General features: G+C 43.3%; 1 pseudogene; it reads left to right on the top strand.

Moving 5' to 3' along the window:
- The first annotated feature begins 255 nt into the window (after window positions 1-255).
- Window positions 256-3,743, top strand: LOC118011661 (annotated as a pseudogene).
- The last annotated feature ends 7,869 nt before the right edge of the window (window positions 3,744-11,612 follow it).

Raw genomic sequence — 11,612 nt, 5'->3', positions numbered from 1 at the left:
AAGAGTAACCTGATAATTCTACCATCATTATTTTTTCATTTTTTTAAAAGGCCTTTTTTTTTTTATAGAAGTACATTATCTCAGAGTGAAGAATTATCAGTTTTGATGTGGAGCAAGGAGAACTGCTCCACAAATGTACAGTGAGAATCGGAAACATTCTGTGGTCAAGTGGAGGAGTCACATGCTCTATCATCCCACAGTTCTGCTCCCAGCTGTACGCCCCAGTGAAATGTATACATGCACACACCAGGAACCATGCATAAAAGTGTTCGTGCCGGTATGTTAACAATAGCCCCGCACTGGAAATAAACCAAATGCCATCAACAGTGGCTAGATAGACAAACTGATGTATATTCGTACTGTATGCTTCCACTTACATTAAGTCCCCCAACAAGCAATACTAAAGTACAGTGCTTTAGGGTGCATACTTATATGAAAAAAGTGAAAGAAAAAAATAGAATTAGAGTGTGATTGTGATAAAGATCAAGGGGCACCTGGGTGGCTCAGTTGGTTAAGCGTGTGCCTTTGGCTCAGGTCATGCTCCCAGCGTCCTGGGATCGAGTCCTGCATGGGGCTCCTTGCTCCGCGGGGAATCTGCTTCTCCCTCTCCCTCTGCTGCTCCCCTGCTTGTGCTCTCTCTTTCTCTGTCAAATAAATAAATAAAATCTTAAAAAAAAAAAGGATAAAGCTATGGTTACATTTGTGGGGAGGGAGGGTTTTCTGATTTGGGAGAGACACAGGTAGACTGTTGAGATGCTGGCAATGTTTATTGACCTCAGTGATGGTTACACAGATATTGCCTTGATAACTCATTCAGCTGCACATTTTATGTTTTTTTCTGTCTGTATGCTATATTTTACCATAAAAAGGAAAAAAATTAGTCTTTTTAATTGAAAATTTTAGCTCTAGGGGAAACTTTTTTAAAAAAAGACCATCTGTTCTTTCTCGGCTCCATTATCCCTCTCCCACCCCTTTCTCCGCACGGGGTGTCAGTAGGATCTCTGTTAGTCTCAGCGCCGGCAGCCTCACACGAGAGACTCGCACACATCCCTGATTCAGTGGGACAGGAGTGGAAGAATGGTTGTGTGCGCACACACGCACGAGGCTTCCCTCCCGGTGCTTCAAGAGGGCACCTTTGCGCCTCTTCCCAGGTTGGCGAGGAGAGGGAATAGCTTCTCCTCACCAACTCTGCAGTTTCCCAAAGACCGCCCCCCCAAACCTCCCCACTTCCCCATCCCAGGCCTTCTGGGCAGGAATGAGGGCAGACCTGCTGACAGGCATTGTCAGCAGGCCCCGCAGGCAGCCCCAGGGCCTGGGAGTGCTCTGGACTAAGAGCCGTGTGGCACTTAGCTTGCAGTTCTCAGCAGTGGGCCCGAAGAGCCCATTTTGGGACCAGGCACTTTACGGCATCCTGGTACGCTGTTGATGGAACATCTATTTTTTTTTTTTTAAAGATTTTATTTATTTATTTATTTGACAGAGAAAGACACAGCGAGAGAAGGAACACAAGCAGGGGGAGCGGGAGAGGGAGAAGCAGGCTTCCCGCCGAGCAGGGAGCCCGATGCGGGGCTCGATCCCAGGACCCTGGGATCATGACCTGAGCCGAAGGCAGACGCTTAACGACTGAGCCACCCAGGCGCCCTGGAACATCTATCATATGCCAGGCGTTTCACTAGCTGTTTACATGGTGCAATGCTTTATAATTTACAACAGTTTATTTCATCTTCATAACAATTCTATGAAATAGATGGGCGATATCTAATTATTTCCCCTTTTCAAAGAGGCCATTGAGGCTCCTAAGGTTTGAGTATCTTACCTAAAGTCACTGTAAAGGGCTAGCCATACCTCTGAATACCTACCATACCCAAAACCTCTCTGCAGAAAAGTAACCCTGCGTGGTTTCTCAGGCAGGGTTTGTTTGGTGTTACCGCCGGACCCACCCCCACTCCCCGTCCACAGTTGATGTGGCCAGAAGAGGTGACCTGACTCAAGGGCAGCCAAGCTATAGGACAGAGATAGATGGAGTGGCCGCAGGAAAGATCTGCCCACACAGGAATGATGGTGACTGGGGAGAGAATTCAATCATCTTGGAAACGTTTGTGCAAAATACAGGGAAGCTGTTGTTACAATAGGAAAAGCTTTATAAAAGACCCCAGAGATGAAGAAGTTGTGCACAGGTACATAAGGAGGTAGAAATCATCAATAACCAGGGAGTATGAGTAAGAGTAAGGTTGACTGTGAACAGAGAGCATGTATCTGCTGATACCAACAGGAGGTGAGTTATTTAAATGACGCTGGCGGGAGCCCTGGAAGCAAAGATTTCAGGGGACCAAGTTCCCATAATGATGGGGGAGCAGCACCCCTATTGCTGAGTGGGCTCAGTCCCATCTCTGTTGGCTTCTGTTGTTCGGTTCCCTCTCGACTGTTCGTTTGTGTTGTTTTTTTTTTGAAAAGTGTGAGCAGGGGCGCGGGAGGCCGTGGTCCCTGCAGGAAGGGCGGCCCACCAGCGCTCTGTCTGGTGGTGGCGGGGAAGCCACGGCCGCGAGGCTCGGCTCCCGGGGGCTCTGACCCGGGCAGGCGGTGGAGGGCCGGGCGCAGCTCCTGCTCTCCCCTGCTCCGTTGCCCCGGGCCGCAGGAGGCCGCTCACCGTGCGCGGCAAGCACGAGCCCTCCCAGCAACCCGGGGTGGGCTGCTGTGGGGAAGAGTTCCCGTTTGGCTGCAACATTGTCTTCTGGGTGCCGGGAGCCCTGTTTCTGGCCGTCGGCTTCTGGGCCTGGGGTGAGAAGGGCGTTCTCTGCGGCAGCTCGGGGCTGACAGATCCCGGAGGCTTCCACCCCGCCAGGCAGTTCGTAGTGATCAGAGGCATCATGTTGGTGCTGGGCTTTGCCGGCTGCATCCGGGCCCTCCGGGAGATACCTTCCTGCTCAGGTTTTTCTCAGCCGTCTTCGGTCTCATCGGCTTCCTGGAGCTGGCAACAGGGATCTCGGCCTTCGTATTCATGGACTGGATTTGAGACTGGCTCAGTTTCTTCCTCAACGACAACATCAAGGCCTTTCGGGACAACATTGACCTCCAGAAGCTCATTGACTTTGCTCAGGAATATCCGTCTTGCTGCGGAGCCCGAGGGCCTAAAGACTGGAACCTCAGTATTTATTTCAACTACACTGACTTGAACCCCAGCTGGGAGCGCTGCAGGGTGCCCTTCTCCAGCTGCCTCAGGGACCCTGCGGAAGGTGTCCCCAACACCCGGTGTGGCTAGGTCGTCCGGCTCAAACTGGAGCTGCAGCAGCAGGGCTCCATCTGCACCGAAGGCTGCTGCGTGGGCCAGTTTGACAAGTGGCTGCAGGACAACCTGATTCCTGTGGCTGGGGTCTTTGTGGCCATCGCCCTCCTCCAGATCGTTGGTATCTGTGTGGCCCAGAGCCTTGTGAGTGACATCAAGGCAGCGAAGGCCAGCTGGTGAGGCTGCCACAGTGGCCATGGCCACCTGCCTGGCCTACCCAGGCACCACCCCCTTCCACTTCCCCTGCCACGCCACTGTGCCCATAATGGGCAAGGACACAGGTGTTTCTGCTTGGACCTGAGCTCTACATGGGGCTTGAGTGTGGGTGTGCTGTGCGCCCTGGGAGACAGCTGTGTGCCTCGGCCCAGGCTGCCTGTCCTGGAGCTGTGTGCATGGAGGGTGGGTGTGTCTCTGTGAGTGTGCACAGGGGGCCACCATCTCGGCTGTTGGCGGGTGGCCTAGGAATGGTGCAGCTAAGAAAGTGCGGGCCAGGTTGGGTGGGAGGAGTCTATCTTGTCCCCTCCCAAGCTAGGACACACTTCTCTGTGCATGGCTATTAGGGCAGGTTTGGGGCCTGCTGTTGCCTGGGACACAGCCTCCGGCAGCTCCAGAGCTGTCTTCTCTACTAGCTGGGACTTTTACCCTGCCACGAGCCCACTTTGGCCTCAACGTCTCAGACTCTAAAATGGATCCAAGAATTTTCTCTCCCTCACTTGCCTCTCAGTGATGGCTACAAACTACTCAAATAAACAAAACCCTGAAAAAAAAAAAGTTTAAGGCAGATAACCAAGCTATGAGAACAATGATCAAGGAAGCCTGAGCCTAGAGGCAATTAATATTATATCTTATTGGATGACAAGAGTAAAGCCTTTTTTCCAAAGTACCAATGGAAAAGTAAGAGATAGAAAATAAGAAAGTTAGAGAATTAATCTAGGAATCTATCATCTGATTAACAGGAAAGAGGGATTTTTTAAAAAGTGAACAGAAAAAAATGGAGTGGAGGAAATTATCAAAGAAATAATGGAAGAAACATCCCCCCAACTAGATGATGTGAATCTTCAGAGGCTAAGGTCCCATTGAGTGCTCAGTGAAACAAATGAGACAAATAAGCAAACAAAAAGCCAGGGCGTATCTGCACATAGGTCAAGAACACCAAGGAAAAAGAGAAGAGTCTAGAAAGAAAAAAACAGGTGACACACAGGAATAGGTAGGAGATGACACTAGACATCTTAATAGCAACATTGGACGCCAGAAGACAATTCTGAGCGGGGGTAGGGGGGGCGGGGGGTGGAATACTTACCAGTTAATACCCAGCTAAACTGTCAGTCAAGTTTGAAGGAAGAATAAAAGTATCTTTAGTCATTCAAGGCCTTGGAAGATTCACCTTCCAGGTTCCCTGTCTCAGGAAGCCATTAATGGTTGGACTCCAGCAAAATGAGTCTGTAAACGAAGAAGAAAGATAGCATGGAACAAAGGAAACAAAAGCCACAGGGGCACCTGGGTGGCTCAGTCAGTTGAGCCTCTGAGTTGGGCTCAGGTCATGATCCCAGGGTGCTGGGGATGGAGCCCCGTGTTGTCAGGCTCTCTGCTAAGCAGGGAGTCTGCTTCTCCCTTACCACGCCCCCCCTTCATGCTCTCTCTCTCCCAAATAAATAAATAAAATCTTAAAAAAAAGAAAAAAGCCACAAAGGGAAGCCACAAGCATGCAGGACACCTAGAGAGCAATCACTTCACAGTGAAGCAGGATGATGGCAGATTTGGAGAGGGTGGTCTCCAGGAAAATGATTATTAATATACTTGAGACTTTGACAGAATTTATAGCTTTATAAATTCTCATTGATCTATTCCTTTGTACTTTATTATTTTAATTACTATATTCATATTATGCTTTGATATCTAGTAACACAAGAACGTCCTCATTATTTTTCCTTTTCAAAAGTTGCTCTTTTGGATAAGCTAAACATTTAAATTGCAAAACAATATACACTTTTGAGTCCATGAAAAATATTATTGGGATTTTTATTCTAAATTATAAAGTATAGTAGGGTTAATATTTAGCTGGTATGTACTGCTTGGTTCTTCTAGTTGTTTCTAATTAGCAGCCATTTTGATTACTTGACATCTGTGACTCTATGACATACCAATTTTAAATATTTTAAAATCCCTGTGGCAGAGAATGGTAGCTGGGCATATAGCTGCCCAACCTTACTATACTTCGCAGTATCCTCTGCAGTTCTCTTCAATGAAATGCCCACCGAAGCAATGAATGTCACTTCTAGGCCTGGCCAGTAAAAATTTCTAGGCTTATCCCTTTGTGCTCTCCCCTCCCTCAGTTCTTAGAATGATGATGGTGACAACCAGAGTCACCTTAGAATATCATAAAAAATGACAGGGACACTATAATCCTGGACCCCGGAAGAACCATGTAGATAACCATACTGTCTTGATGATTACAGTGAAGGGAAAAATGGGGGGGAAATCTGAGGGGGAGACGAACCATGAGAGACTATGGACTCTGAGAAACAAACTGAGGGTTCTAGAGGGGAGGAGGGTGGGGGGATGGGTTAGCTTGGTGATGGGTATTAAAGAGGGTACGTATAGAATGGAGCACTGGGTGTTATATGCAAACAATGAATCATGGAATACTACATCAGAAACTAATGATGTAATGTATGGTGATTAACATAACATAATAAAATAAAATTTAAAAAAAGTAAAAAAAAAAAAAAGAGAATATACTATACAGAAATACTTAAATAAGCAGGTAAGGTTTTATGTACCAGGATGTCCACTGCAACATTATTCACAGTAACAAAAAACTGAAGATAAACCAAAGGTACCTCTTTAGGGAAATGCTTAAATAAATTATAAGTATCCAATGAAATGCTATGCAGTTATTTAAAAGAAGCAGCTCTGTGGCATGAGGATAAATGATGTCATTTATAAATTAATGAATAAAAATCTGCAAATAATATTCATAACATTTTCTGGGTTTTGTAAAACAACTATAAATATATAATCTAATATATATCTAATATGTAAAATTCATATGTACATTATACATATTTATATGTACATAGAAAATGGTCTAGAAAGTTATATACCAATATATTAGTAGTGATTATCTTTGAAGATTAGGAGCACTGTGATAGTTTTAAACTATGTCCACAAGTACTTCTGTATTCCTCTTTGCAAAGGTGAGGCCCAATTTCTATCCCCTTGAGTGTGGCTGGATTTAATGTGTGTGTGTGATTCCAGAGATGAGGTTATAAAAGACATTTGGATGCCTCTTTACTCTGTCTTTTGGATCATTCAACCTTGGCACAGCTAGCTCTTACCTTGAGAGAACACCTAGCAGCTGTAAGGTGAGGTCCATGTGTTAAAGAACTGAAGCCTGCCACCAAGCAGCACTCTAACTTGCTGGGTGTGTGAGTAGATCCTACCTTGGTAGTGGACCCTTCGGCCCCAGTCAGGCCTTCAGATGACTATCATCCCTGCTGGCATCCCTGCAGCAATTTGTGAGAAACTCTGAGCTGAGAACCACCCAGCCGAGCCATTCTGGATTTCTGATCCACAGAAGCCAGTACGATAATAGATGTTTATTGCTTTAGGCTTTTAAGTTTTGGGGGTAATTTGTTATGCAATAATAGATAACTAAAATGAGTATGAAGAGAAGGGTAGGGGAGAGCACTACTTTAAATTTTTTTTATATTCCTCTTCATTGTTTACTATTTTTATAATTAACATTTGTAATTTTTAAATAAAAAAACTTTAAGTTAAAGAGGGCAACCTTTAAGGCTCATCATTTGCTGGACCTAGAAAGAATCATACATATTTCAAAAAACATGTAAGAAACTCTTCCAATGACTAGCAGAAGTGACTGCATATATAGAGAAACAGGCCAAGAATATATAAAACATCTGCTGCTAGTGATATAAAACATAAGATTTTGTCAGTCATCGATCTTTATTATGTTTTTCTGCCTGTATATTACCCAGTCATCCCCGACCTTGCAAAGGAGAAAACCACAGAAGGGCATTTCTCTCTGTTGTACAAATGTTTGTGTTTGTGTTAACAAAGGACAAAGAGCCCCTTTCTGATTTTTTTCCTTCCAGAACCAGTACTTAAACTTACAGTTTTGATTAATGGTAATGCCCTAGTTAAGACACCAGCTGAAGAAGGTAAGTAAGTATTTAACATCTGCTTCTTTCTCATCACTCCATAGCCTTCCTCTGGGTTGTACCCATTTGAACTTCAGTATTTGTCTTTTGTTCACATTATTTCTTCTCTTCTACCCAATTATTGTATCTCTGTACTCCTTGGGCAAACCCAGCAAATCAGTCCAGCCAGGTTGCAACGCAAGGCCTTCCTAAAAAAAACCATTGACTTAATGACTTCCCCTCTTCATAGTTACATTTAATTCCTGTTGAGCTAATGGCACCAGGGGACTGATGTCTGCATACTCTAGCAAATATTCCCATCATTTCTTCCTCTCCACTTAAAAACATTCTTTAGCTCTTACTAAAGTTAAGGGCCCCAGAGTTCTTTATGTGAGTATTGCATATACTGTTATAGGGATTTTTATTCATGTACCAGATTTTTTTAAAAAGTAAATATTAATCTTTCCTGTTGTATAAACTAAACATCTGCAATTTTCCATATGTAATGATACCATCAAGGGAGAAAGGAGTGTAAGAGAAGAAGGGGAAAAGTCATTAAAAAGAGAATGTTAGGCTGGCTATTTCAAAGAAATCTAGACCTAGCCTGACTGTCTGAAAAGTTAAAGTAATTGTTCAACTTGAATTACATCATCACCCAAGTTGGGGTGCTCAGGGCATTCCAGTCATGGCTGTTCCAGCTAACCACCCAAGTAGTATAAAAACTGCTCTCAACCTGTTCTTATTCATTTTTAGTATCCAGGCTTAATTAGCATTCAGACAGGAACTTGACACCTATTTGGCGCACTTAAAATATGTTAGTAAAATAATCGTCCCAATATCCTCCAGTAGTCCCCTTTGCTAACATAGTCAAAGCATCCACTATAATATTCCCGAAAGACAGTGGAGATCTATACTGTTTTGACTATGGAAAGCAGGTCTTTTTGGATACTGAGTGTGTTATGGTCTCATTTGGATTGTGGTGGGTAAATAAGAGTGAAATAAAGTCCAAATAAACTGGCTCTTAAATCCCCATACTTGTATGGATTTATTTGGTCCTTTGATGTCTTTTTTGTTTCTCTGTTGGAATGTTTCAAATATGCACTTAAGTCACCCATAGAAAAGGCTGCTAATGTAAATGGACATGTGTTTAGAATGGACTGTCATCTTAACCTTCCCAGAGATGCAAAACCCATAAAGCACAAAGTGTCAATTGGAATTACCTCTTCTGTTTCCTCTTTTAAATATGAGAGGTTGTAGAGTTCAGAGTGCCCTTTCCTTCTCGTCTATTTATTCAGGTGACTTAAATTTTGGCTGTTATAAGGAGGAGTTGACCCTCAACTCTAGGACATTCTTTTTAAAATTGAGTTTTAACTTTCATGCCTTACTGATTATTTTAAGAGTACTATCTGAGTCTTTGATACTCTATCTTCACCGTGTTTCCCATTAAAAAAAAAATCTAGGGGCGCCTGGGTGGCTCAGTCGTTAAGCATCTGCCTTCAGCTCAGGTCATGATCCCAGAGTCCTGGGATCGAGCCCCGCCATCAGGCTCCCTGCTCCGCAGGACGCCTGCTTCTCCTTCTCCCACTCCCCTGCTTGTGTTCCCTCTCTTGCTGTGTCTCTCTCTGTCAAATAAATAAAATCTTAAAAAAAAAAAAATCTATTAGGAATATAAAAGTGCCTAATCTGAAGTATTTGAACTCATATTGTAAATGCTCTTCAAGTTGAAAAAAATTTTTTATCAGAAAAGTAACACTAAAGAAAAATTGGAAAGCAGAGGGAAAAATCATCTGTAAACTATGACTCAAATACAAGTGCTGCTAAAATAGACCTACACAGAGGTGAGGTGGGACATTGACCCAGCCAAGCACATCCAGGTTGGTATATTGAAACTGGTACATACCAACTCTTTTTTTTTTTTTTTAAAGATTTTATTTATTTATTTGAGAGAGAGAATGAGATAGAGAGAGCATGAGAGGGGGAGGGCCAGAGGGAGAAGCAGACTCCCTGCTGAGCAGGGAGCCCGATGCGGGACTCGATCCAGAGACTCCAGGATCATGACCTGAGCCGAAGGCGGTCGCTTAACCGACTGAGCCACGCAGGCGCCCCACCAACTCTTAAAAGCCCTAGAACCAAGGGGCTGTACAAGTGTACAGACTGCCTTTTACATATAACATTTTATCACAAGCATTTTCGAGTAGAGTCTTCATAAGAGAAGGAATTCTGTTCCTTCAGGTTTGTCATTTTTTTAGAGTGTACTTAGAAAAGTCAAAATCTAGCTATATTATATCAACGGCTTCAACTAGGGTTGAATACTTAAGGTCTTACAGTTAGCTGTATAGTAGAAATGAGACACAATGTAAAAACTATTTTAAAACCTTAAAGGATCATCGCCCCCTTTGCTGAAAAATTACATCCCTCGAAAAAGCAGTTCAATGGAATGCAACCATGTTCTACCTGAGACGTCTAGGTTAGATCAGCCTCCCTGGCATGCTTGAGTGCATACTTCCCTTCAAAATGTGAATCCCTCCCCAAATTAGTATATTCGGAGCAGTAACAAAAATGTGTGTATAATGCTTTTAATGAACTTAACGAAATGACCCGCACTCTCTAGGGATTAAAGGTGAGATTTATGTAGTAGCAAATGGAGCTCTTGAAAGCAATTGGGTATCACGCTGGGTAATAGGAAGCATTCTGAAGTGATCACTTGAAGGTTTTTGAGGAACAGAAATAGCATAATGCTGCCTCTCAATTTTATGGCAATGTCTGTATGATCACCTTGGCATCCCTAATATCTCTTTCTCCACAATCTCATTTTAGTTGTTTTTGCCTCTGGTCTTACGGGATTTAGTTTCAGATCCTAGGTTAGGTTAGCTCAGTTGGTCACCTCATTGTACTAATGAGGCCACAGAAGTATGTACTTTGGCTTTGTGGAGAGAATTCTCTCTTAACAGTAAACCTTTCCTTCACTTTCTGTTTCCCTATCTCGCCCAACCCCCCAAGGCTAGGAGATTGTGAGCCGATACGGGAGGCTTAGGGAAATAATGGAAAAAGCACTGATTTTGGAATCAGATGAAACTGAAATCAAGTGTACTCGTTAGATGGGATTCTTGGATAAATTACTTGACCTGTCTAAGCCTCAGATTTCTCATCTGAAAATTAAAGTTAAACAATATCAAGGTTTGTTATGAGAATTAGGTAACATGAGTGGTATGACACACAGCTGTAGGGAGGTGGTCCTCTCAGTAATGCTAACTCCCTACTGTTACTAGTGCTCCCCTTCCAGCACATGGTAGGGTTGAACTTCATGGCCCACTTTTGGTTGAATGGGGCCCTGAAACTAGTTCTAGCTAATGAATTGTGAGCAAAAGTGATGTCTGTTTGAAACTGCCTGTGTAAGGCCCTTTCCTTTTGACATGGTGATAGGCGACATTCAAGGTGGTGGCTGTTCTCTCAGCTTGGGCTCAGTGGCTACTGAGGAGAATGTTCCTGCGGACCCACCTAGGGTGAGTAGAATAAACAAGAAATACATTTTGGCATTTTCAGACACTGAGATTTTGGTATTACTATTACAGCATAACCCAACCTATCCTGTTGCTTTCCTTTATTTGAACAACAAAGTATAAAAACGGAGAGAAGAAAAAAAAAAGAGAGAGAGAAGAGGAACACAGTTTAATTAGTGGATTATGGAGACATCTGACAGATATTCTGATTTCTCCCTAGTCTTATGGTAAAGTTGTATTTCCAGACTGAATCTAGAAACAGCTTTTCTGGTGGTAGAGATGGATCTATGTTTCAGCCCAAGTAGAAGAGCTTGGGGACGCAGAGATATGAGGGCAAGCTATTTACGGTGTCATAACGGACACTTGGGGAAATCCCCTAGGGCTTTCATGTATTTCAGATTTACTCTTGGGTGAATCAACAATATTGTCCTCTCCCTATCCCCTACTGGCAGTTTTACTTAGAAAGCATTGTTGAGTTCCAAAGAAACAAATCTATTATATTTATAAATAAAAATAAAGACAGTATCTCTTGGAAAGGAACATTTCTTTTCACTGAATAAAATTTAATTTTGAAAAAAATAAATGTTAGTCAGAATATTTAAATGCCCTAGTCCCTTCCCCTTCATTGAATTACTAGATTTATCAATAAAATCATCTTCTCAGAGGGCT

Source organism: Mirounga leonina, unplaced genomic scaffold (genome assembly GCF_011800145.1).
Source record: "Mirounga leonina isolate KUSES-001 unplaced genomic scaffold, KU_Mleo_1.0 Mir_151, whole genome shotgun sequence".
Lineage (NCBI taxonomy): Eukaryota > Metazoa > Chordata > Mammalia > Carnivora > Phocidae > Mirounga > Mirounga leonina.
This window is presented reverse-complemented; position numbering and strand designations above follow the sequence as displayed.